This window comes from Lepisma saccharinum, chromosome 9, assembly GCF_977018435.1.
Source record: "Lepisma saccharinum chromosome 9, izLepSacc3.1, whole genome shotgun sequence".
In the NCBI taxonomy this organism is placed as follows: domain Eukaryota; kingdom Metazoa; phylum Arthropoda; class Insecta; order Zygentoma; family Lepismatidae; genus Lepisma; species Lepisma saccharinum.
Genome location: NC_139237.1, coordinates 86,668,142 through 86,690,523, shown reverse-complemented (window position 1 = coordinate 86,690,523; position 22,382 = coordinate 86,668,142). Strand labels below are relative to the sequence as shown.

Here is a 22,382-nt window from a genome sequence, read left to right as displayed (position 1 = left end):
GGAATACACATTATATTCAGTTCAAGAATTTCAAGAATTAACTAACTTTATAAAATAAATTTAGATTGTATACACTATATAACATGTACTTTTACAGCACTACTTCACTTCAACAAATAATTTGTCATTTGTGTGTTTTACTATTATATTATGTTATATTATTATTAAAAAAATTGCCAAATTGATGTATAGATATATATATGTGCGATGTCAACATGTCTTTTGTAATGTACATGCACCAATGCCCCCAGGGGTACTATCGGTGTGAAAATTGCTCAATAAACTCAATAAACTCAATAAACTCGTTTTTAGGGGCAACCCGCCCCCCTCTTTCAAATGTTAAGATGAGGAGAAATTGAAGTGGGGATCTGACCCCGAATCCACGTAAATATGGCATCCTCATCTTGACATTTAAGGGGGGTTTTGCCCCCTAGAACAGTTTTTTATCTCAAACAAAAAACACGTATATTTTCCTTTGGACCCCTCTATACACATGCCAAGTGTCATGGAAATCGGAGGGGGACTCAGGGGTCAAATGCCCACTTCAATTTGTCCTCATCTTGGCATTTGAGGGGGGTTGCTCCCTAGAACAGTTTTTTAGCCGAAACAAAAAACACGTATTTTTTCCTTTCAACCCCTCTATACACCTGCCAAGTTTCATGGAAATCGGAGGGGGACACTTAGATAACCTCCCTTGTAAGTGGACTCATGCTGCTTTGCCGCTGTTCCACCAGGATCGCAAGTGTTGCAAAATGGCTAGTGACCAGTACAAGGTGTATTGTGCAGGAGCTGCCAACTGATTCACTCACAATAGTGCAAAGACATTTCCACATGCGTTTTGGTAGTAATGCATATGTTTCACCCTTTCGAAAGATTTGCCAAAATTACAACTCTGAATTGTTAGTGTCTTCGAAACCATGGACAATGGAATTGCTGTCTCGTGTATAGCATGTACTTAATTATCGTTAGGATATTTACCGCATTACACGTGGTTCCCATGTTGAATCTTTGTAATGCGAGTCATGTGAGTAAAACTTCCACAGTGTTTCTTCATGTTGATGCGTTGTCTAACTTTGTCATAAATAGTAACGTCATGATAACTGTGTAAATTTGCACCATTTATTTTGAATTATCCTGTAGATCTCCACTTTAAATGGAGGGCGTTTAAAAGTTTATACGAGGGACGTTCCGAAAGTACGTTTCGTCATTTCTTTTCCACAGGGAAGCTTCATTACAAACAGCAGAATACAATGGCATAACAAAATACAATCTTTCGGCTATTTTTCCATGTAGTCTTCACCGACATTGATACATTTGTCGTAGTGTGAAATAAATTTCAAGAAAACCTCCTGGTAAAAATCGGTACTCAGCGATTTAAGGAAGTTCTTCACAGCCTGTTGCACCTCTTCGTTGCTTCCGAAGTGACGTCCCGATAGTGCTGACTTCAACGCAGGAAAAAGGTGGAGTCTGATGGGGCAAGATCGGGCCTGTAGGCCGGGTGATTGAATCTCTCCCATCCCAGACGACGAATGTGTTCTGCAGTGACCCTTGCTGTGTGGGGTCTTTCATTGTCATCCAAGAACAAAACCCCTCGACTAAGAACCCTGGTCCCTTGCTTCGAATGACGGACTTTAATGTGCTTAGTCTGGCAATAGCGTGCCGCACTTCTATTTGTGACCACGTTTCCAGCACACGTCTTTCTGCCATTCAGGTTTGCACTCGAATGAGCTCGGGCACGTCGGTCTGCTGCTTATCTCTATTCCTCGGCACTCTGCGCATGCGCCATCGCTCCTCCGGTCGTGAATTCAGGAAAGATTGTATTTTGTTATGGCAATGTGTTTTCTCGCTTCGTAATACAGCTTACCTGTGGGGAAAAATGACGAAACTTACTTTCTGAATGTCCCTCGTACTTACCGCCCTTGAGGTAGTGGTTATGGTAACGTGTTACCATATTATTGTTTTATTATTATTACTATTAATTAATATATTTATGTCTTTCAAACAGTATATAGTGTATTCCGCTCAGAGGGGTCGAGAAAAAAAATGCTCACCGTTTAAGATATTGTTAAGCTTTTCATTTAACAAGATACAGAGAGACTCAAGAGTTTTATACACCAATTGTGAATGCACTTGCGCGCTAATGCGTAATGCGCGAACATGCATAGCACTATTCAGTAGAGCAACAGACACGGGACGCGCCGGTGAGAATGTGCACAGTTTAGATGTCTGCAGGGCAAATCCAGGCCCACACATCTAGTTTCATTGACCATTTTTCGAAACAGGAATTTGTAACTTTTCTGGCGACGTGATTCGAACAACTGTTCTTGGGTTATCAACCAGGTTAAATCTATGTCAGCGCTAACATCGACTTTACTTGGCTGATTGTACACCACTTTCATTAATCACACACGTTATATACTTGTGTATGTAAATAAGCACATGCAGAGAGTTTGTGTTGGTCTTTCATGATAACGTCACATGTCTTTTATCTACTACTAGCAGATTACCCGGCGTTACCCAGGTAACTAATTCTATTTACAGGGTTTTAAAAGTAAAGTACAGTATACAAATTATAAGGCAAGATCTTTTACAAACTCACTATAATATTAATTTAACTGAAAATTTGATTATAAATAACATTTTTAGTTTCACCTCCTGGAGCAAGAATAAATAAATTCTTTGGTGAACCCACCCTTGGGCAAGCAACATAACGTTGACCGTGGGAGAACATGGCGAGAAAATCCACTTAGCATCGAGAAAGCAAGTCTCTCTCTCTCTCAAATATTATCGTGAATGTCACCAATTAGCTCAGCGACCCCGAAAACTATGGATTTGACACTAATGTAGGTCATCTTTGACATTTTATTTTTTACCCCCTCTCACCCCCCTCCCCATGCCGATAGGTGATGAACTTTAAGTTGAACGGCATTTGGAGTGTCACTATTCATCTTAGCGACCACGAGAACTATGAATTCTACACTAATATCTGTCGTTTTCGCAACACAAACTCATATCAGCCTGAATGTTAGACAACCTGAGAAACACTATCGTTGTGCGGGATGCAGAGAGTCACGGCTGATTTGTGCGGAATTTAATATCGGTCGTTTTCGATTATTTTTATGTCACCCCCTTACCACCTCCACCCCTAGGGGTGTCAGGGCTCTCTTGCCCCCACAGTATTTCTTTCCAGATTGTATGTGTACCAATTTTATTGAAATTGCTACAGGCGTTCGAGAGTTTTCGGGGTCGCGTACAGGGGAGCCACGACTGCAAAAAGTTTGAAAACCACTGCTCTAAATGTTTGCATGGAAAAGCGCTGCTTCCTCTTTTGTTGTTTTTCGCTGTCGATTGTTGTGGTCTGCTCGCCGGCATTGTTGACTAGTGCTGGAACGATTGTTCAGTGTATCTCCCAGAACGCCTGAGGTACGTTTCCACGCGCAGTACGTTTACACGATCACAATAGGCTTTCATTAACGCATCGACCGTCTGCTTATGATTATTTATCGCTCCAGACAAAGCTGATTGGGTCGGATTGAGCGGGGGAGGGAACGTGCTGGGGGATGGAAATTGCAAATGTTGACGTCACGTTGTTCTACGTCTGTTTTGTCGCTTCCGTTCTTGTCAGTTGTTGCAACTGACGCACTAAGAAAACACTAAGACGATCGATAGTTTTCCTTTATTGTACTTCGCTTTTCTTCCACTTTTGACTAACCGCGAGGATGAGGATGAGTTTATTTGGTCAAATTTGATACTCCTTGTTAATTTTTACCATATGCAATGATTTATTTGTTATTTTCATGTTCGATTTATTTGTTTGCTTCAATATTTTTAGTCTTGTAAAGTTGCAATTTTGGTTGTAGGTTCATTACAAGTAATATCGGTAGCGGAAGTCATTTCAGGTATAATGAAAAAAAATGGAACTGTACAATCTTGTATTGAATCTGTTGCCAGGATAACAGTGTGTGAAAGGGCTGAACGATTTTGCGTGAGGTGATGAAAAAATTGTGAAATACACTGTTATAAAAGTCAACCGCTGCTCGTTGTATTGTGTTTATGGAAGTTAATATAGTGAAATTAGAATGCAGTGATCGTTTAAAGTGAAATGACTTTAATAAATCTTGTTTAATGACAAGATGATAGTTATTTATTCTAGATGCACGTTCTGAGAGTGCTCAGTGTAGCAATAACGTACAGGAGAGTCGCATAACTCTACCGAGCAGTGAGATTGGGTAACTACCGTGACGTAGTAATCACGTGTTACGCGCCAAGAGGAACGTCACAAATTGATGAAGATACACTTATAAAGAAATCCAATGCCCAACCCGGGACCCCCTGGCGTCGTAGCGCTCTGTCGTAACCACTCCGCCACGGAGGTTGGGTCAAAAAAAGAAGAGAAGCAGACCGTGATTTCTGAAATACACTTTATACCTTGGTTTAATCTTTGGAAGTCGTGTTGTTATTTTTGTTCTACGGAGAATACAGTGTAGGAAATTACAGATTCTGTGTAACGTGGCAAGTTAGGTATTTAAGTAGAGGACGTTAGATTGTTAAGCTGAAGAAGATAAAATATGTGAAATTGATATTAGATAGTTATCATGCAAATGTCAAATCCATTCATACAGTAGTATACTAAATAATACTGTACAGTAAATTGATTAAGTTAGAAGAATAACTTAGTTTTATAATACGTTATCATGAATACACGAGAGAAATTAACTGTAGTGCCATCTGTGAGTAGTTTTTTCTACTTGTCTCTTCTAACGTACTGGCTTGTCTTCATAATACTACATCACTTGTAGCCTCCGTGTTTGTCACGTGATTAGGAAGTTATGTCTTATTGGCTGCGGCCAATATTCAGTCGAGAAGCCAGAAATACTGGATACGAGTCAAATTGCTACATCCAGTTGGAAAGCAAGTATTGGGTTCTATCTGCTTCAGAGGGAAGCTGGGCGATTTAAGTTCCACGAAACTTGGTCTAGTTTCTTGGTTTTTCACCAGCTTCTTTTTAATTTAGTTTGTCAACTCAACTCAAATCCTCTTGTCACTGTGGAAACAGAATATATCCACTTGCTCTCTCGCTCATTCCTCATCTTCTTTCGTTTCCTTTTCATTAAATTTCATCTTGATAATTAACTTCTGCTCTCTCCAAAATCTCTTTCCTTCCGTCTTGAAATGGGATTACAGTTCGAGGGAACAGAAGCCCTACTCTGTCTCCTTCTCTATTAAAAATCTCATTTCCAAGGTTTTTTTTGTGTCTTGGTATTTCTTAATTCCCATCATATTTGCCTTCACGTTTTCTGTACATAATTAAATGTCAGTGTAGCGTTTAATGAAAATAGATTTTGCACTGGAATCCTGCATGGACACTTTTGCTGGTTCGTACTCGCTCGACGGTTTGTAATGGAATATCATTTTCATGGGACAATAATCGCAGGCACATATATGCAAAATATGCGTGCTGGCAGTTTCAGCTCACAATCACCTATTTCATTTTCATACGTCACCGTGTATTTGAAGATAAACTAAACTGTATTTTAACATGGAGATGATGGCTATGTACACTTAAATTTCAATTTCACTTCGTGTTTCACCTCATACCATAGACAAATTACGGTTATATGTGTACTACTACTGGGCTTCGAGCGTATACCGCTCTTTTTGCCTGTTCGAGCGTTATTCGCTCGAGCGAAGAAACTTTCCATTCTGTGAGCCATCTAGCGTCGTCCGTGCGAAGTATTTGCTTCTCGACCGAAATTCTCTAGATTTTGCACTATTGCAACAAAAGTAAAATAAGCATTTTGACAAGAGAACGTTTTGTATTCAGCATTCAAGCTTATACCTGCAAAGGATTTTAAAAAGCAACTTCCTTAAAAAAGTGCCGCGTAAGTACATTATTAATTTCTCACTGATAATAAAAGTTCTTCAACCTTGTGCTGGGATTAAATTATTAAATGAGATATGTTATTTTTTTCCAAGGAGGGAAAAACAATCAAGTGAAATGTATGGTTGTAAAACGAACGAATATTCGTTATAAAATGGTGTAAAACATGGTGACTTTTTGGCTATTTCTGAGTTCATTAAGAAAGATGGTTATTTGAAGCTGTGTTTACCAATTTCAGAAGGCTATACTGAGTCCAATGCAAATTGTATGACATGGCAATTTCCAGTGGCGTGCATACAAGGTAAGCAACCGAAGCATTGCTTCGGAATACAATATGCAATAACGTAACAATATATTACGTCATTATAATCACACGATTATTCAATAATATCTAGATAAAACCGTCACATTTCTTCGCTACAAATATAACAAATACAGCCCGTGCAGGGCGCACTGAGATTGAGCCGAAGCAATCTTCCTCTCGCATCGGTTAAGAAGTGGCAGACAGTTGCGCGCGCACCGCAAGATCAAGGGCCGTGTGCGTGTCTTTCTTCTGGAACCGAAGCTAGCATCGGACAGAGGGAGTGTATCGGAGTGTTTCAACTCTCATTGTTTTCGGTTTTCCTCAGTTTACGGGTTTGGTTTGCCGAATGTATATGAAAATATATGAAGGTGCCAGTTAGTATCTAGTAATATAGAACAATGTGTACTATAAAAGAGCTTTTGTCTAAGCCGTTTTCTACCCGTTCTTTCTCAGAGAAAAATGGAGATAATTAACAATGGACGGCGAACAATAGAACTACCGAACTTGGTTCAAGAGACCTGTAAATTCACTAGACATTTTCAGTGTAATGTGTATACCAAATGTGCTGAGCTAAATGCAGTGTTTTGCTGGTATTGTCTGTTGTTTGGAAAGGATAGAAATACTTCTAGGACCAAAACTGGGTACATGAATTTGGGAAATTTAGTGAAGTCAATAGCCGAGCACGGGCTGTGTGTTAACCATCTACGATCGTCTGTAGCTATAGCTGCTTTTGGGGGAAACAGAATAGAAACTGCGCTTGATGACCAGCTTAAAAATGAAATGAACTATTACCAGCTGTGTTTTTTATCAAGGCAAGCTTGCCCCTTGATTTGCTATTGTTTACTTAAAACTTATATATTCAGTGCTTCGGCTATCAAAATCGTTACCGCACACCACTGGCAATTTCACTCCAAAATTGAAAGATGGCACATTTTACTTTGTAACTTAAAAATTACCAAAATTTCACTTACCATGTTTTACGCCAGAGACCTTCAAATAGTGTTTGATATCACAAATAATTCAAAAGTGTTTGCTATTTCAGTTATGCTTATGGAAGTTAGATGTACGTGTGGATGTGCGAGGGCAGTGTATGCGTTATTTTCATCTATGTTTGTTCGTTTTTCATGTATTGTTTCTTTTATTGACCAGAGTTAGGTAGTAGAGAAGTCCAAGGCTGAATCTCGCTACCACACCTCTTTATATACATTGTCAGTGCATACAATTAAATGCATGAATTATGAAATATTTGCCTGATTCCTAACCTAGCCTAACCTATCTTAACTAATTCAAGAACAACCAAGACTGGGGTGTAAGGGGTGACCCCTGGAGGGGGGGGGGTGCACCCCGGAAAATCCCCTCCTTCACCCGCATACATTGTCCCGGTGCCTTAAATTATACCGGAACGTCAGTGACGCGAAAATATTTACCGGATTCGCCCGTTTATCTTTGTTCTTTGATTGTTATTTTCATTTTTTTTACATGATGGTATGATTTCATACCATACCAGAACAAGGACCGATCATTACTCGGTGTCCAGAATAATCATTGGTTTACATAGAAAAGTGTTAGTAGGGTTAAAATGTGCATTAATGTAGGTTGCTGTGTTAGGTCTACAATTATTAATCTTAACCCTCCGGAGGGAGCACAACCACATTTTTTTTGCCGTGTCGAGACATGACTGGCGCCACCCTACCATCCGCCCTCGTATTCTTCAATTGGAGTTTCTGCTGCCGACGGAGGAAGGCGGCGTTCTTCTGTCTACCTTTCTCTACATACCAGAGGCTTTATTCCATTTCTTTGCATTCTTGGGGTGACCGAGTCACCCCGCGCGACTTTTCGTTTAGCTAAAATTTTAATTATTATTATTATTATTTTCGCTTGCGTTTGTATATATTACTAGTTTTATTACCGATCATTGTTTGAATTTTATTCAATATTTATTTCGATTCATCACGCCATTTATCGGATAGAAAACAACTTCTTATTGTATAACTTCTCATTTATCTACATTTGTAAACTCTAAGACACAAACATTGTGTGTAAGAACCGTATTATTGTACATATAAAATAAACAAATATAGTTAAAATATTTAAACAAAAAGATACAAATATATAAGAACAACAACTTTTCATTGTATGAGTAAAAATAAATATATACAAATAAGTAAAAAATATATAATTGTATATTCAAGGATACAAATAAATAATGTAAGAACATGTCTAAATAAAGTTATTCAACTATAAATGTAAAACAAGCAAATTATTAACTAACTCTCTAGCCTTCTTAAACCCGAAGGTTCATGGCTGCAGCAACACAGGCCTTCCATCTGTCCATATCTTGAGCAAGATCTATATACTCTTTCCCATCCCTACCGATTTCCTTTAGGTCCATCTCAACGTTGTCCCTCCATATTCGTCTTGGCCTTCCTACAGGTCTCTTACCATCAGGTTTCCCAAGAAGAATCCTGTAAACTCCTCCTTCCTCTCCCATTCGTGCCACATGGCCTGCCCACCTAAGTCTTCTTCATTTAATTATTCTAATAATATCTGGACATGAATACAAATTATGTAGTTCTAAATTATGTAACCTTCTCCACTCACCTGTCTCCTCATCCCTTTTAGGTCCAAAGATTTTCCTAAGGATCTTATTTTCAAATACTTTCAATTTATGTTCCTCTTTCAATGTAAGGGACCAAGTTTCACACCCATATAATACTACAGGCAAAATTATTGTTTTGTATATTTTAACTTTTAGTTTCTTAGATATTAAACGAGAAGACAAAAGTTTATGAAGAGAGAAGTAACATGCACTTCCTGAATTAAGCCTACTTTTTATTTCCTCTTTAATATAATTTTCATTTCTTAATATTACTCCTAAGTATTTGAATTTGGAAACTGGTTCAAACGAGTTGTTATCAATAATTAGATTTTGATTATTACCTAACACTTGGTTTCGGCCTGTAAGCAAATTATTAAACGAAAACAAAATCCCTCCGCGCGCCTGCTCATGTTATAAAAAATAGCGCGCCCGCCGGAGGGTTTAGGATCTTAAAGTTGGAGAGAACAAGTTAGTAAAATTAAGGTTAACACTAGTTTATAAATATCACAAGATCTAACAGATTGCATAGTTGCCAGTACCTGTTCCTGAAACTTTCAGTCCGGCCCTCGTACTAGTGCAGTGTGTATAAAATAGGATAAAAGAGCTATTAGGTTAGGGATTTAAAGTTGACAACGTTACTAACTGGGAGTGTGAAGACGTGTGAAGCCTCTATTACCATGAATTCGTCAAGATCTAGGAAGAAGTGTGGAGATCAGTAAATACGACACGAATAAAGTTGGGGAGGTGTCTTACTGGAATCGCAGCAGAAGACACAAAAGTGACAACCTCCCTTCCATGTAGTACATCCTGGACTGCATTTAGCAGACTAACGAGGCTCTGGCGTCTAAACTTTCGGCCAGTTTAATCCTCCTTGGGGCTCATGATTTGTTTGCTATTGTGCTTTAATCCATCTCATCACGATTCATCATTACCTTCGCGATTAACCAAAAGGGGCAGAACATTGAAGCAAAATAAGCTAAATTAATCAATAAATCAATATATCCACCAATCCCTGTTCGTGGATAATAATTATTCCCTCTTGCTTCAGATACCTAAAATCGCGAGTGAGGTTTACAGAAGCTAGGGAATAAATCCATGCGTGGGTTGGCAACACTGATCCTAAATTACGAACTGACTGTGCGGACGCGTGACATGTGCTCGGGGGCTCAATGGTGGGGGTCGACAACAGACAACAAGCCATTTAAAACGGATCAGGGCAAAATATTGTCAGCGGGCAAAATCTCTTTCTGCTCCCTTTTTTCCTCATCCCGTGCATTTCAATTTCAATCAATTTGTTCCCTCCCCTTGGCATTTCCCTTTCATCCGTTGTCACACTGGGATTAGAACGGGGTATTGATCTCACGTGGGATGTTGCCCCCGCCCCCATATTTGGAGGTATTTTAAGTTTACGTGTTCAGTGACTTCGGTTTAGAATATGCCAAGAAGTACAGGGTGACTCAAAAGTCACTCACCTGTTTCGAAAATGCTAAACGCAGTGACCAAGCGTGGTCTTAAGAAAGCAACCGTTCAGTATTTTCTTACTAGATATAAAGGCTGAAGAAAACGTCAGGTTGGAAAGGAAAATAAATACGTGCACACAAACATACGTGATTTATATGTAATAGTTAGAGCTGTGGTACATGTTCAATATGCGCGCCATCTGCTTGATTCAAAAGTTACGTAAGACATCTGCTAGTGTGGTGGGGATGATTTGGCAGGTGGTGTCTGTGATCCTTTGAGGTGGCCCGGGTTCTAAATTTTCTTAGCGTTAGAGTGTTAGGTCTGGCGACCGTGTTGGTGATTCATCTATGTAACCTAGCTTTTGAGTCACCCTGTATTGTTATACGAAAGGTGAACGGAAATCGAACAGACAAGCATACTGATCCAGTCAGGCTGTTAGAATAACAAATTACCCTTTGATTAGGGTAGTTCTTCCTGACTTAAACAGCGAAATCTTTGACAACACACACACACATATACGAGGGCTATCCAGAAAGTAAATTCAGTTTGCAAATATAAGCACTGCAGCGCTGCAGTCGCTATGGTACGCATGCGTGGCGAGTTCGTTTATCCTTTGACTAGGTATGGAGGCCGTTTGCATGCATTCGAACAGCTCTTACGAATCACGATGTGTGTTTCTTGCGTTTGAAAATCGAGAAACGTGCCGCGTGTGAAATGCGTTCTGCAGTCCGTTTCTTGAATGCTAAGAACACTAAACGAGCTGAAATTCATAACTAACTTGTAAGATGTATGAATTGATTGATTTGATCAATTTTACTTTATTTTTCTGCCACTTTTTAGCTAATCGCGAAGATGAGGATGAATGATGATATGATGAAATTGATGAAGGGATAGAGGCAGGGAATGCCCGGTTCCAGATTCGAACCCGAGATCCCTGCCATGACTAGTTAGATGAGCTCTTGACTTTGGTACGAAGGATCTGGTTCAGTTTCCTGTCGGAGCTCTAAAATGTCGTTGTGAACCCACCATCGTGTGGACAATTTAGAAGCAGTCCTGTTTTCATGTACTAAAGGCGGTCGAAATCAATTCCCATAGACTTACCTTCTAAAAGAAAATTATGCATATTGCAAGAAGTGTCTGTTCGTGTTCGTTCTACTACATCTTCAAATTTTCTTTATAATTGAACACCCCTCGTATATATTCCGACTTTTATATTCGTCTAGAGAAACAAGAATCTATCAAACCAATTTATAAATCCAGGCCAAAAGATTTCAGAAGAGTTTTTTTGGGGGCGGGATAACAAAAGCGATACGAGTTCCACTGTTTGTAAAGAAGCATACCAAGCAACATTCCACCGAGAAATCGATATCATAAAATATTCCTCGATTTTGGAAGGAGCACAGGATGTCTTTCCTCCTGACGAGCACAGCTGTGGATGCGAAGCGTCCATGGCTACAAGCGCATGAATACAAATTTCCTCATGGGTTCTGAATTAGTTCCATCACAGCCTACGTGGCATGCGTCTGTTATTGGCGGAGGAAGAAAGCACTGTATGTATGACACGATGGGAGGGGTGGCTCAAACATAAGACCTGACATGATATAGGTGGCGTGTAATGCGGCACTAGCATCCCAATGTCTTCCCAGGAAAATGTTTTCGAGCCGAGAGCAAAATGTGCCGGAGTTTGAAATGAGTTCTTGCTGAAAGGTGACGTTTATCCTTCATAACTATGCGCTGTGTTCCACTTATCTTCAAACAGCGTGAGTACTATTTCTACTTGAAAATGTTTGTCCGAGGCGCTACGCAAAAGTTTCCGGAGCGGAAGGACTTTAACTCAGACCTTGCATTTCGCCACCTCGGCCTTGAGAATAGCACCAGTAGTTACATATCTAGCGGATATTCACAAATTGAATAAGTAAAGGCAGTGCACTTAGGTACTAAGATAACTTATGTTAACGACAATTTTCCTAAACTTCATAAACGTTTCAAACACAGTCATTATTTATACAGCTAGGATTTAAATGTTCAATCTATTTTTTCCCCCGAATATGGTATGATTCGAATATTGGATTCACTTAACCGGTTACCGAATCTTGAAGTCCGTTGGAAGAGTTCAATGCCATTACGATTCTTTTAGCAGATTCCTTCAACCGAATCACACACCTTTGACTGATTTACATTGACCACTTTTCGAATCTTTGCTGCCTTCAAACTATTCGGTAATCTGATTCCTTTACGCGATTTGCCAATCTTTGGTTCATATAACGGATCCGTATATTTTGAGTTTCTTTAATCGATTCCTGTATCATCGATTCCTTTAACCTATTCCAGAATATCTCCATTGACTGATTCCAGTAACTTCGATTCCTTTAGTTGATTCCCGAATCTTCCAATGCCTTAACCACTTTCAGAAATTTCGACTCCCTTGACCGATTACCGAATCATCGACTCCTATGAACGCTTTCCTAAACTTAGATTCCCTTATTCGTATCACAAACAGACTCCTTTGATCGATTAAGAATCTTCGACTTCCTTTAACGATACCCGAACCTTCGATTCCCTTCACCGTTTCCATAACCTTCGACTCCCTCGACCGTTTCCATAACCTTCGACTCCGTTGACAGTTTCCCGAACCTTCGACTCCGTTGACCGTTTCCCGAACCTTCGACTCCGTTGATTGTTTCCCGAACCTTCGACTCCGTTGACCGTTTCTCGAACCTTCGACTCCGTTGACCGTTTCTCGAACCTTCGACTCCGTTGACCGTTTTCGGAACCTTCGACTCCCTTGGTCGGTTCCCGAACCTTCGACTCCCTTGACCGGTTCCCGGAACCTTCGACTCCCTTGGTCGGTTCCCGAACCTTCGACTCCCTTGGTCGGTTCCCGAACCTTCGACTCCCTTGGTCGGTTCCCGGAACCTTCGACTCCCTTGACCGGTTCCCGGAACCTTCGACTCCCTTGACCGGTTCCCGGAACCTTCGACTCCCTTGACCGGTTCCCGGAACCTTCGACTCCCTTGACCGGTTCCCGGAACCTTCGACTCCCTTGGCCGGTTAACGAACCTTCTTCTCCCTTGACCGGTTCCTGAACCTTCGATTTCTTGGACAGATTTGCGAACCTTTGACTCCATCGACTTCCATTAGGATTTGATATATACAATTCCATTACTCACTACCATTCAATGTTCTAAAATCGTCACATATTCGAACCCAAGATTGAGCCTTCCAACTCGATGGACAGTGTGTAGTAAATCCAGCTCATACACAATACGGCTTCCGTCGCCAGCACACGTGTATCAAGACACCTCCTGCACCTAATTATTCTCTCCAGGACAGAAATTCCATTCCGAGGCCACGAGACAAGGAAAAAATTATGGGAGAACAAGCATAGACCCATTACCATCTGAGCACTGTGTAAATTTATACAAGAAATTGGACGGGCTGTCCCTTCTCTTTAGATTATAATTACTCTGGAGTCTGGCTTTTTGCAAAAGTCAATGAGGGGAGACAAAAGAGGAGTCCAGCGAGCTTAAAGGAGAGGGTATCTCGTAATGTGGCGAAGAGGATTATGCAGGTATTGTGCCAGATGAGAAATGAGTAGGAGACTGTTCTCATTCCCTCTCCCTCTATCCTCTCTCTGCCACTCTTTCCTTCTCCTTGCCAATCTTTCTATCTATCTCTCTCTTCCTCACTCTCTCCTTGCCTCACTCTGCCACTCTAAATCTATCTTCTCTTTTTATCTCTATCTTCTTCATTCCCTTTCTTCTCTCTGTTCCTCTTTCTACATATCTCCCTCTCTTTCTCCATTTCACACTCGTTTCTATCCCACTCTCTCTCTCTCTCTCTTCGCCCTCTCTATATCCTCTTTCTTACTCTCTATCTCCCCCTTTAATTTCTCCCTCTCTCTCCTCCATATCCTCTCTCTGACCCTCTTTCTTCCTCTTTTTGTCCCTCTATCTCTTAATACTTCTATCTCTCTCGCTACTCATATCCTTCGATCTCTCCCTCTCTCTTTTTCATCACCCTCCCTCCCCTATTTTATCCTCTCTCCCTTCAACACTCCCTTCCTCCCCATTTTTCTCTCCTCTCTCCCTTTCCCTTTTTATCCTTCTCTCATCTCCCCGTTCGTCTCGTTCACTCGCATCTCTCTCCCTCCCTACCTCCCACCTCTCTCCCTCTACCTCTCTGCTCCTCTCTCTTCCCCTCTCTCTCCCTCCCTCTCTCCACTCCACATCGCCTCCCCAATGGCGAAGTGGTAGCGCCGTCGCCTTGCAATCAAGGAGTCTCGGGTTCAATACCCGGTGGAGGCACGTAGTGGTTCGGATCCCACTTTAAACTGTAGGTCCTGTCCTGATTAGCCTTACTGTGCACCCCCTCTCTTTCCCCTCTCCCCATTTTTTCTGTCTCTCTCTCTACCCTCTTCCCCTCTTTTTCTGTCCCTCTCTCTCCCCCTCTTTTTCTGTCCCTCTCTCTTCCCCTCTTCTTCTGTCCCTCTCTCTTCCTCACCTTCTCTCTCCCCCTTGTGTAAGATGCTGTAGAGAGCAACTGTCCACTGGCGGTTTCCCGCTTAATACAGAGCTCCCAGCATCCCTTTTCAAGCGTGTACATATTTATATAACCCAATGCAGACCTTGGACACGGGCTCTCATAACTCCACTCCGAGGCCGGTGTATTAAAAGCCTGGAGAATTTTGTACGATGCGGCGGTTGAGTGAATTTGCTGTTTTAATCCACCCCCATCCCCCTCTTTCCCTCGTTTCTGGTCGTTTTAATCTAGATTCCAGATTCTGCAACGGATTACCACCAGAGTCCCACTTTGTCACGTTCCCCCGTCCCCTCGTTTTAAGCTGGAAAGGTTGGAAATGCAAATATGGAGCACGGACCACATGCGAGAAAGGGCGAAATGAGCAGCGAAGAGAACTGAGGGAAAAAGAGCTTGGGGGAGATTTTTTCCCCCCACAACCTGTGAAGAGCATCTCAAACGAGAAGAGATGCTCGTTTTCCTGACAGGAGAAAGTTGTGGAGGTCACGCAATTCATTTCGTATTCAAAGGACAAACCTGTAATATATAAACATACGGAGACATCTAGGAATTTTTCTGAGTGCTCTTTAAGCCAATTAACCATTATTCGTACACGTACACACAGTAAAAGTAGAAATAACAGTTTAGGACCACCAGTGTCTACTGCCATCCAATTACAGTCAAGATGACTATGACCTTTTTTAAGTACTCTTCTCAAAAACCTAAAAATATTTGCTAAAACACTGACATCGTCTCCGAACATGGATGATAAATAATTGGGAAGGTTAAAATCGAGTATGAGGAAATTAAAAACTGCACATTCGAGATGTATATGCCGAACACTTAAAGCAACGTTACACATAGTGCAAAACGGACGGTCCAGCCCTTACAGCAAATGACGATGTGTGAGACGGCTGTGTCCGATTCGAAGCCGCGTTAAGGTGATGACGACGGGAGGGATAGGACGAGGAACGTCATGCACCCACTCTGCATGCCACGTGCCAAGAAGGGAGCAAATAAATTACTCTGGAGCAAGGCCGCGCATAAAGGTAGAGAAGGGGAGAAAGCGTGTGAGCGCAGCGAAGGCTGGTATCTGCAGTCACTCTTCCCCCTCCACGCAATTCCTCTCACGCGTTCATTAGTCCTCGGGAGTCACTATTTGCTCAGAGTCTTGCTTTCGTTCGTTCGCTCAAGAGATTCCCTGGACAGAGTATAGAGAAATTCAAAGAAGTACAAACACTTGTACTCATGCCTGCATAATCGTGCCCATTCAACTTGGAACCAATAACGAGATAATGAGTATAGAACTTACTCTTGCTTATTGTTACCCTGCAAAGAAGAATGCCTCCATTTACAACGCACGCCATAAGATAAACCATCAGCATTTGCTTCCACGAGTTTTTCCTCGAGCACTCCAAATATTTCACTCCTCACCCATCTGGCAAATTGGACGAGACTTATAACCTCCATAAAATCAGAAATACCTCGCGCAGAGTTGTTTTCAATTTTCGTCCACAGTAAGAACTTTGTTAAACCTTTCCCTTAACAAATGCCTGCCATTTCGTCTGAGAGAGGGAAACTTTTCCATAGGTGGCGGGCTTGTCGATGTTTCCTCTTTCCATTTTCCACAACAAAGAACTTCCTCCATTTTTCTCTCTCCCCGCTCCAATGGGGGGTCATAATTTTCAGTTCGGTTTCTCCTTTTTAGGAGGACTTGGGAATGCCATTTTACATTCACCACCCTCGGACTCCTGATTCGAATAGTTTCCTAAGGCAACGCATCAGGAGAATTGGAAAGGTTCGAGAGAATGAGGGAGTATTTGTCAAATATTTCTTTCACACAAAGGAATAAATTGGCTTACATGATACAGAAGAGACGGTATTCAAAGTTCCATTGTATCTTGAAAGTGAAACGCGAGACTTGTATGATATTTCTCATTTCTCTGCTTTGTCAATTCTATCTCATTTCCATTGTTACTAGTGTGACGATTATGTCACAGACATAATGCATGGCATCTATTTAACTATTTATTTACGGAATATATTTTTTAAGATCTCCATAATTTTTAGTAACTTATTATTATTAATTCAGATAATTTTTCGTATAATAAAGGTGGTAACGGTTGTTTGTATCCATTCTAATTCAATATATGATGATCCCAAGTGTTGCAAACTCTTTATAAGAAATAATACAGAAAAAAATCGTGACGTCATACTTGATGAGTTTTATACGGAATTTGTGTTCTAAGATATACAAATCAAACTCATGTTGATTTATGTCACCAAATTCGTTTTTATATTGTTAATATTTTGATTTACAAACAGTTATATCAAAGTTTACATTCAAAAATGATTCCTCTAACATATCAAAGTCCAGGCAGTAGTCTGTGAATGTGTTTTCAAAGTACTAGACTTGGCACGCCTGCTAGCATGTTTGGAAAAGTTGCATCATAATAGGGCGGATTTGGTCTGGCCCCAAACTGTCTTTTTCTAGAACAAATATAAAGTAAAAGCAATGTGAAAGGCCGTAATATTTCAAAAAGATAAATTCTTAACCTCGAAGGACCATGCCAGTTTTGTTCAATTTCCACAGCCGCAGACATGGTAAAGTATGATCTTTTAGTATACGTGAGATTCCTTGAATGGAAATGACCAACTTTAGAATTTTAGAAGATATATCGGGAAACATTGGTACACAACTCTTGTTTATACGTGAAATTATATGGAAATTCGTGTCTTGTTGACTTCAAAGATGAGAAAGTGCAATTATGTAGATTGTACGAACAGTACTTGCGTTGGTGTTTGTGAATTGGTGTATTGCCATTATGCAAACTACATGTATTTGAGTCTCTGCTAGGCAAAGTTCGTGCGTCGCTTGCACCCTACCGCTTACACTATGAAATGGATTTTGCAAATTAATTCAAAGTGATATTGCTCCGTTGTACTTTGAAGTCAACTAAATGTGTTTTTTGGTATTGATTTTTGTATACCTGAATAAGTCACTTTCATATCATTAATTAACGTATGTAAACTTTGTTTATGATACCCGAATTTGTACGATGTCTGATGTACAGTCGCGGACACTACTGGGTTGTAATAAACGCATTTACTTTTAATGGGTTCGTTACAACCCAGCAGTGTCCGTGACCGTACATGATCTAGAGTTGGGATGCAATTCAGTAGTTCTGAAAGCCAGTTTTTCGTGGTCCCATGTCGATCTCCGTGGCTCAGTGGTTAGCATTTCCGTCTACGACGACCGGGATCACGAGTTCGTATCCCGGCCTGGGTGATCTTTCTGAGTGCTCCTTCATCAACTCATGGCATCATAACTCATCCTCATCGTCGCGATTAGCCATAAGGGAGTGGGGAGATTTCAGTAGTGAATGGTCGACAGTGAGGACAGAGTCAAAAGAGAATGACGCGCAGTGGCGGACTTTATCAGGGTTTACCCGCAAAGATACAGCTTGTAGGACAGAACTCTAGTACTGAAACAAGTATAATAAATTCTTCCTTATAGTCGCTATAAACCTAGAGAGAGATGAAAGCTCTTCACTACACCCTGTATCGAGAATCTGTGGAGCAAGGACGGCCATAACGGTAGAAAAGGGGGGAAGCGAGTGAACGCAGTGCGCGCTGCTGTAAACGGCTGCTAGTTGCAGCCGCGCTTTCCCCTCTCTTCCTCACGCACTCAATGGTCGAGCCCCTTCGAGTCACTACTTGCGCAGAGACGTGCTTTTAGATCCCTTGCTCCGGAACAGTGTGTATATTGAATGACAATTATTCTCGAGTATACACGAAATTTTGCAAATAAATGAAATGATGAAACAGAATGTAACGTTTTGAAGAGTCGACGAACTGTAAATTAAAATAACATCAAAATGGATATTACAAATGCATCCACTAGACCGTGATGCAGCTGCTTTCATTGTTTGACAATGCATCGTGCCGTAGGCATCATTAGAGCGACATCACAGAGATGATGGCTTGATTGGATCCCAAATGTATTAGTCCGATTAAATGCTACGCTGCAAATTCAATAGAATAATTTGCTGCGAATGATATATTACACGTTTCCACATTCGTGTAATTGTTTTGTAAGCCAGTTCAATGGAAAACTAAATAAAAAAAGTAGAATCACATGAAGTTACAAATGAGAACAAATATTAAATTAAAAGGATAATGTAAATAGAAGTGAGGAAAAATTTAAATATTGGAAGTAGAGTTGATGAGCTGTATCTTTGTAGTTTAATCATCAAGCCGTGCTACTCAATAGCAATGGGAGGAGTTGAAGGCTGCCTTACCCACTGCGCGCTATTCTTAATTTGAACGCTATCTCTGGAATCTCTGGAGAAAGTGAACGGAAACAAGTTCTCATCGAAAGTAGGTACTCCGGAGGTTTCGGCCAATGAACTCGTGGGAGGAGTAAACGCGCTTCCAGCCATTTGCAGCAACGCACACTGCTTAGTTCCTCCCACTCGCTTTCTCCCCGTCTCTATCGTTAAGTTTGTCCTTTCTCCACAGATTCCTGAGATAAGAGATTGTAGTTTTCTATATTATCTGGTCGTGGGGATTTTTATAACTTTATTTGCATATCTGAGATATATATATATATACACGGGACTGTCTGTTTCTTTCCACACACACACACACACACACACACACACACACACACACACACATACATATATATATATATATATATATATATATATATATATATATATATATATATATATATATATATATATATACACGCATACACACATTGGACTCTTTTTTTAATTAGTAATTGGATAATTTTAACAGATGCTTATTCCCCTTGAAATCAAAATTTAATAACACGTGTTTTTTTGCCAATTTGAATTTTGGATAATTGTATTTTTTTCGTGTTCCCTTGGGGTTGGAACTAAAAAGAACTCACTATGTGTGTGCGTGTAATATATAATTTTCCAAGCTTACACATTGTCAGTTACCACGAAAGTCTTTTCATGTGAAAAACTAAAAATTGACATTTCCCGTTAGTAGACCCAGTGCACGGGTTCTGCAACAGAAAATGAGGCTCGGTGAGGCTCGCCTTAATGGATTTCTCTCGTAAGGCATGAGCCTCATTTTCTTGCAGTGTTGCCAACTCCTCACTCGAAAAAATCACCAAGGTTTTTTTTCTTGGTCTAACCTAACCTAAAGCAAAGAGTTGGCAACACTGCAAAGAGTTGGCAACACTGCAAAGCAAGCCTCAAACGTTGCCAACTTGTTCTTGACCTATTTTTTTATTTTACGACGTTTTATGCACTAAACTAACCTACAATGAGAGTAGAGTAGGTGGCCAGGTTCAAGAACCGAAAATGGCGCTCGGTGGCGCTCGCAGTGTTACCAACTCCTTACTTGAAAAAATCACCAAGGTTTTTGTTTTTGGGTATAACCTAACCTCAAGCAAGGAGCTGACAACACTGCTTGAGGCTTTTCTCGCAGTGTGGCCAACTCCTCACTTGAAAAAATTACCAAGGTTTGTTTTTGGGTCTAACCTAACCTCAAACAAGGAGCTGGCAATACTGCTTGAGGCTTGTCTTGCTGTATTGCCAACTCGGGCAAGGCGTAGCCTTTTGGGTGTATGTTAACCTCACAGTGTTGCCAACTCGGCGTAGCCTTTTACGCTGTATAATTTTTTAGCTTTTTTGTGTGTGAGTGTATATGTGTTACCAACTCGGCGTAGCCTTTTGGGTGTATGTTAACCTCACAGTGTTGCCAACTCGGCGTAGCTTTTTGGGTGTTAACCCCAGTGTTTCTAATTCGGCGTAGCTTTTCACGGTGTATAATTTTTTAGTTTTTTGAGGGGGTTTTGCCAACCCATCCGAAGATTCCACTATATCTTTCACTGGCTAAGCTAACCTACAAATAGTGGCAGTACTGACGAGGCTCGAATTATTATTTGAGGCTCGAATTATTATTTGACGCTCGAATTATTATTTGAGGCTCGAAACGAATCGCTAAATATAAAATAAAATAACAATGCCTATGAACCTGTTTGGCTTCAGGAAGCAGGCTATGGAGGCATTCGCCCAAAGTGCACCGTCGCCACCTGCGAGCTTGGACCTGTTGCCCTCCCTATTGTCTAAACTCAATGGTTTGTTGATTATACACTTGAATAGCATCCTGACCCAGTACGACGAGGATGTGGGCAAGACTTTCTACATATTCAACAACAACTTGAATTATTACCAGTTCCCCATCTCCGGCAAACTGCAGTTTGACATGAATCCCGAGAATAAAGGAGAGTTGCCAACATTTTACTCGAAAAGTCACCAAGATTTTTGTTTTTGTCTAACCTAACCTAAAGCGAGGAGCTGGCAATTCTGCTTGAGGCCTTACAGTGCATAAAGCAATTTGCCAACCTACTGGTATTTTTGCCATAGTTTTTTACAAAAAAAAAAGAGAGAGGGAAGAGTTAAACAACCGGCAGTATTGCCAACATCTATCTACAGCTTTTTTACTTGGCAAGGGTTTAGCCAATTTAGCAAGGAGTGCCGGCAACAAATATATACTGCCGTAAAAGAGAAAGAGATGGATGGATAGCAACACAGTATGTGTGTGCGTGTGTGCGTATAATATGTAGTATTATTAACTAGAGTGTGTTGGCAACCCATCTGCAACTAAAAAAGATAGAGATACCTATTGCTGTAAGATAAAGAGAGAGACTAAGCTGGCAACAGTGGTGAGCGAATACGTATTATTTCCAAGTCCCGGGCAACACTGGCAACATCAATTGCGGTTCAGTGTTGCCAACTCACCTCAAGAATATTTCACCATATGATATTTTACAGGCGAAGCTAACCTACGAATGGGAGTTGGCAATACTGACTAGTGGAGGTAGCCAGGGCTGCGTCCGAATTAGCAACAGATGTTACCTAGAGCGCTGTTCCATCCGGGACTCAGCCAATCTCTGTTGTCCGAATTTGCGGTAGACGTGGAGTTGGAGGGAAGAGCAGAGAGGCGCGACAGATGCATGCTTGAACTTGCTGTGACGCTGCGCTTGGCAGCCATATTCTAACTTTCTCTTTGTACAGACAATATTTACTGATTAGAGGATGTAAAACTCAGTTATATTTTAATATTTTATCGATAATACTGAATGCAGAAAAATTGTAAATGATGAAATAGTGTGTTATATTTTTAATATGAGTAGTAAATAGGTGGAAATTATTGTCATGTTTGTTTGCGTCCCAGAGCGCGGTGGGTGAAGTTCGGGCTGATACCTGGCGGGAAAAGTGACAGCCGTACTACAAGGGGACATGCAGATTCGCACGACTTGGACGTGACTTCGACGGCATGCGAGAGCAACGGGAGAGAACGGGATGGAGTGCTTGCCAATCCGGACACGGCTTTTTCTCTCGGGAACGATGTGCCACACACACGCGCGCGCGCCTATTTATCTATCATGGGTAGATCATGTTCTGCGCATTTATTTGTTGCGCTGACACAGCGTGATGAGTAAATGCTTTTTCTTATTTTTGAAGTATGAATGCATTTTATTGTAATCTTCCAAGTCTCGGGGACACCAATGTTTGTATATCGCGATTTTTGTAAACCTCTCTCGGGAACAATGTGCCACACACACACACACA

At 40.9% G+C, this 22,382-nt stretch overlaps 1 protein-coding gene across 1 annotated transcript in view; it reads left to right on the top strand.

Annotated features, from left to right (window-relative positions):
• LOC145992220 (potassium channel subfamily K member 18-like) overlaps window positions 1-22,382 on the top strand; it is a 435,658-nt gene that overhangs the window by 104,353 nt on the left and 308,923 nt on the right. The gene's annotated exons all lie outside the window — the stretch shown is intronic.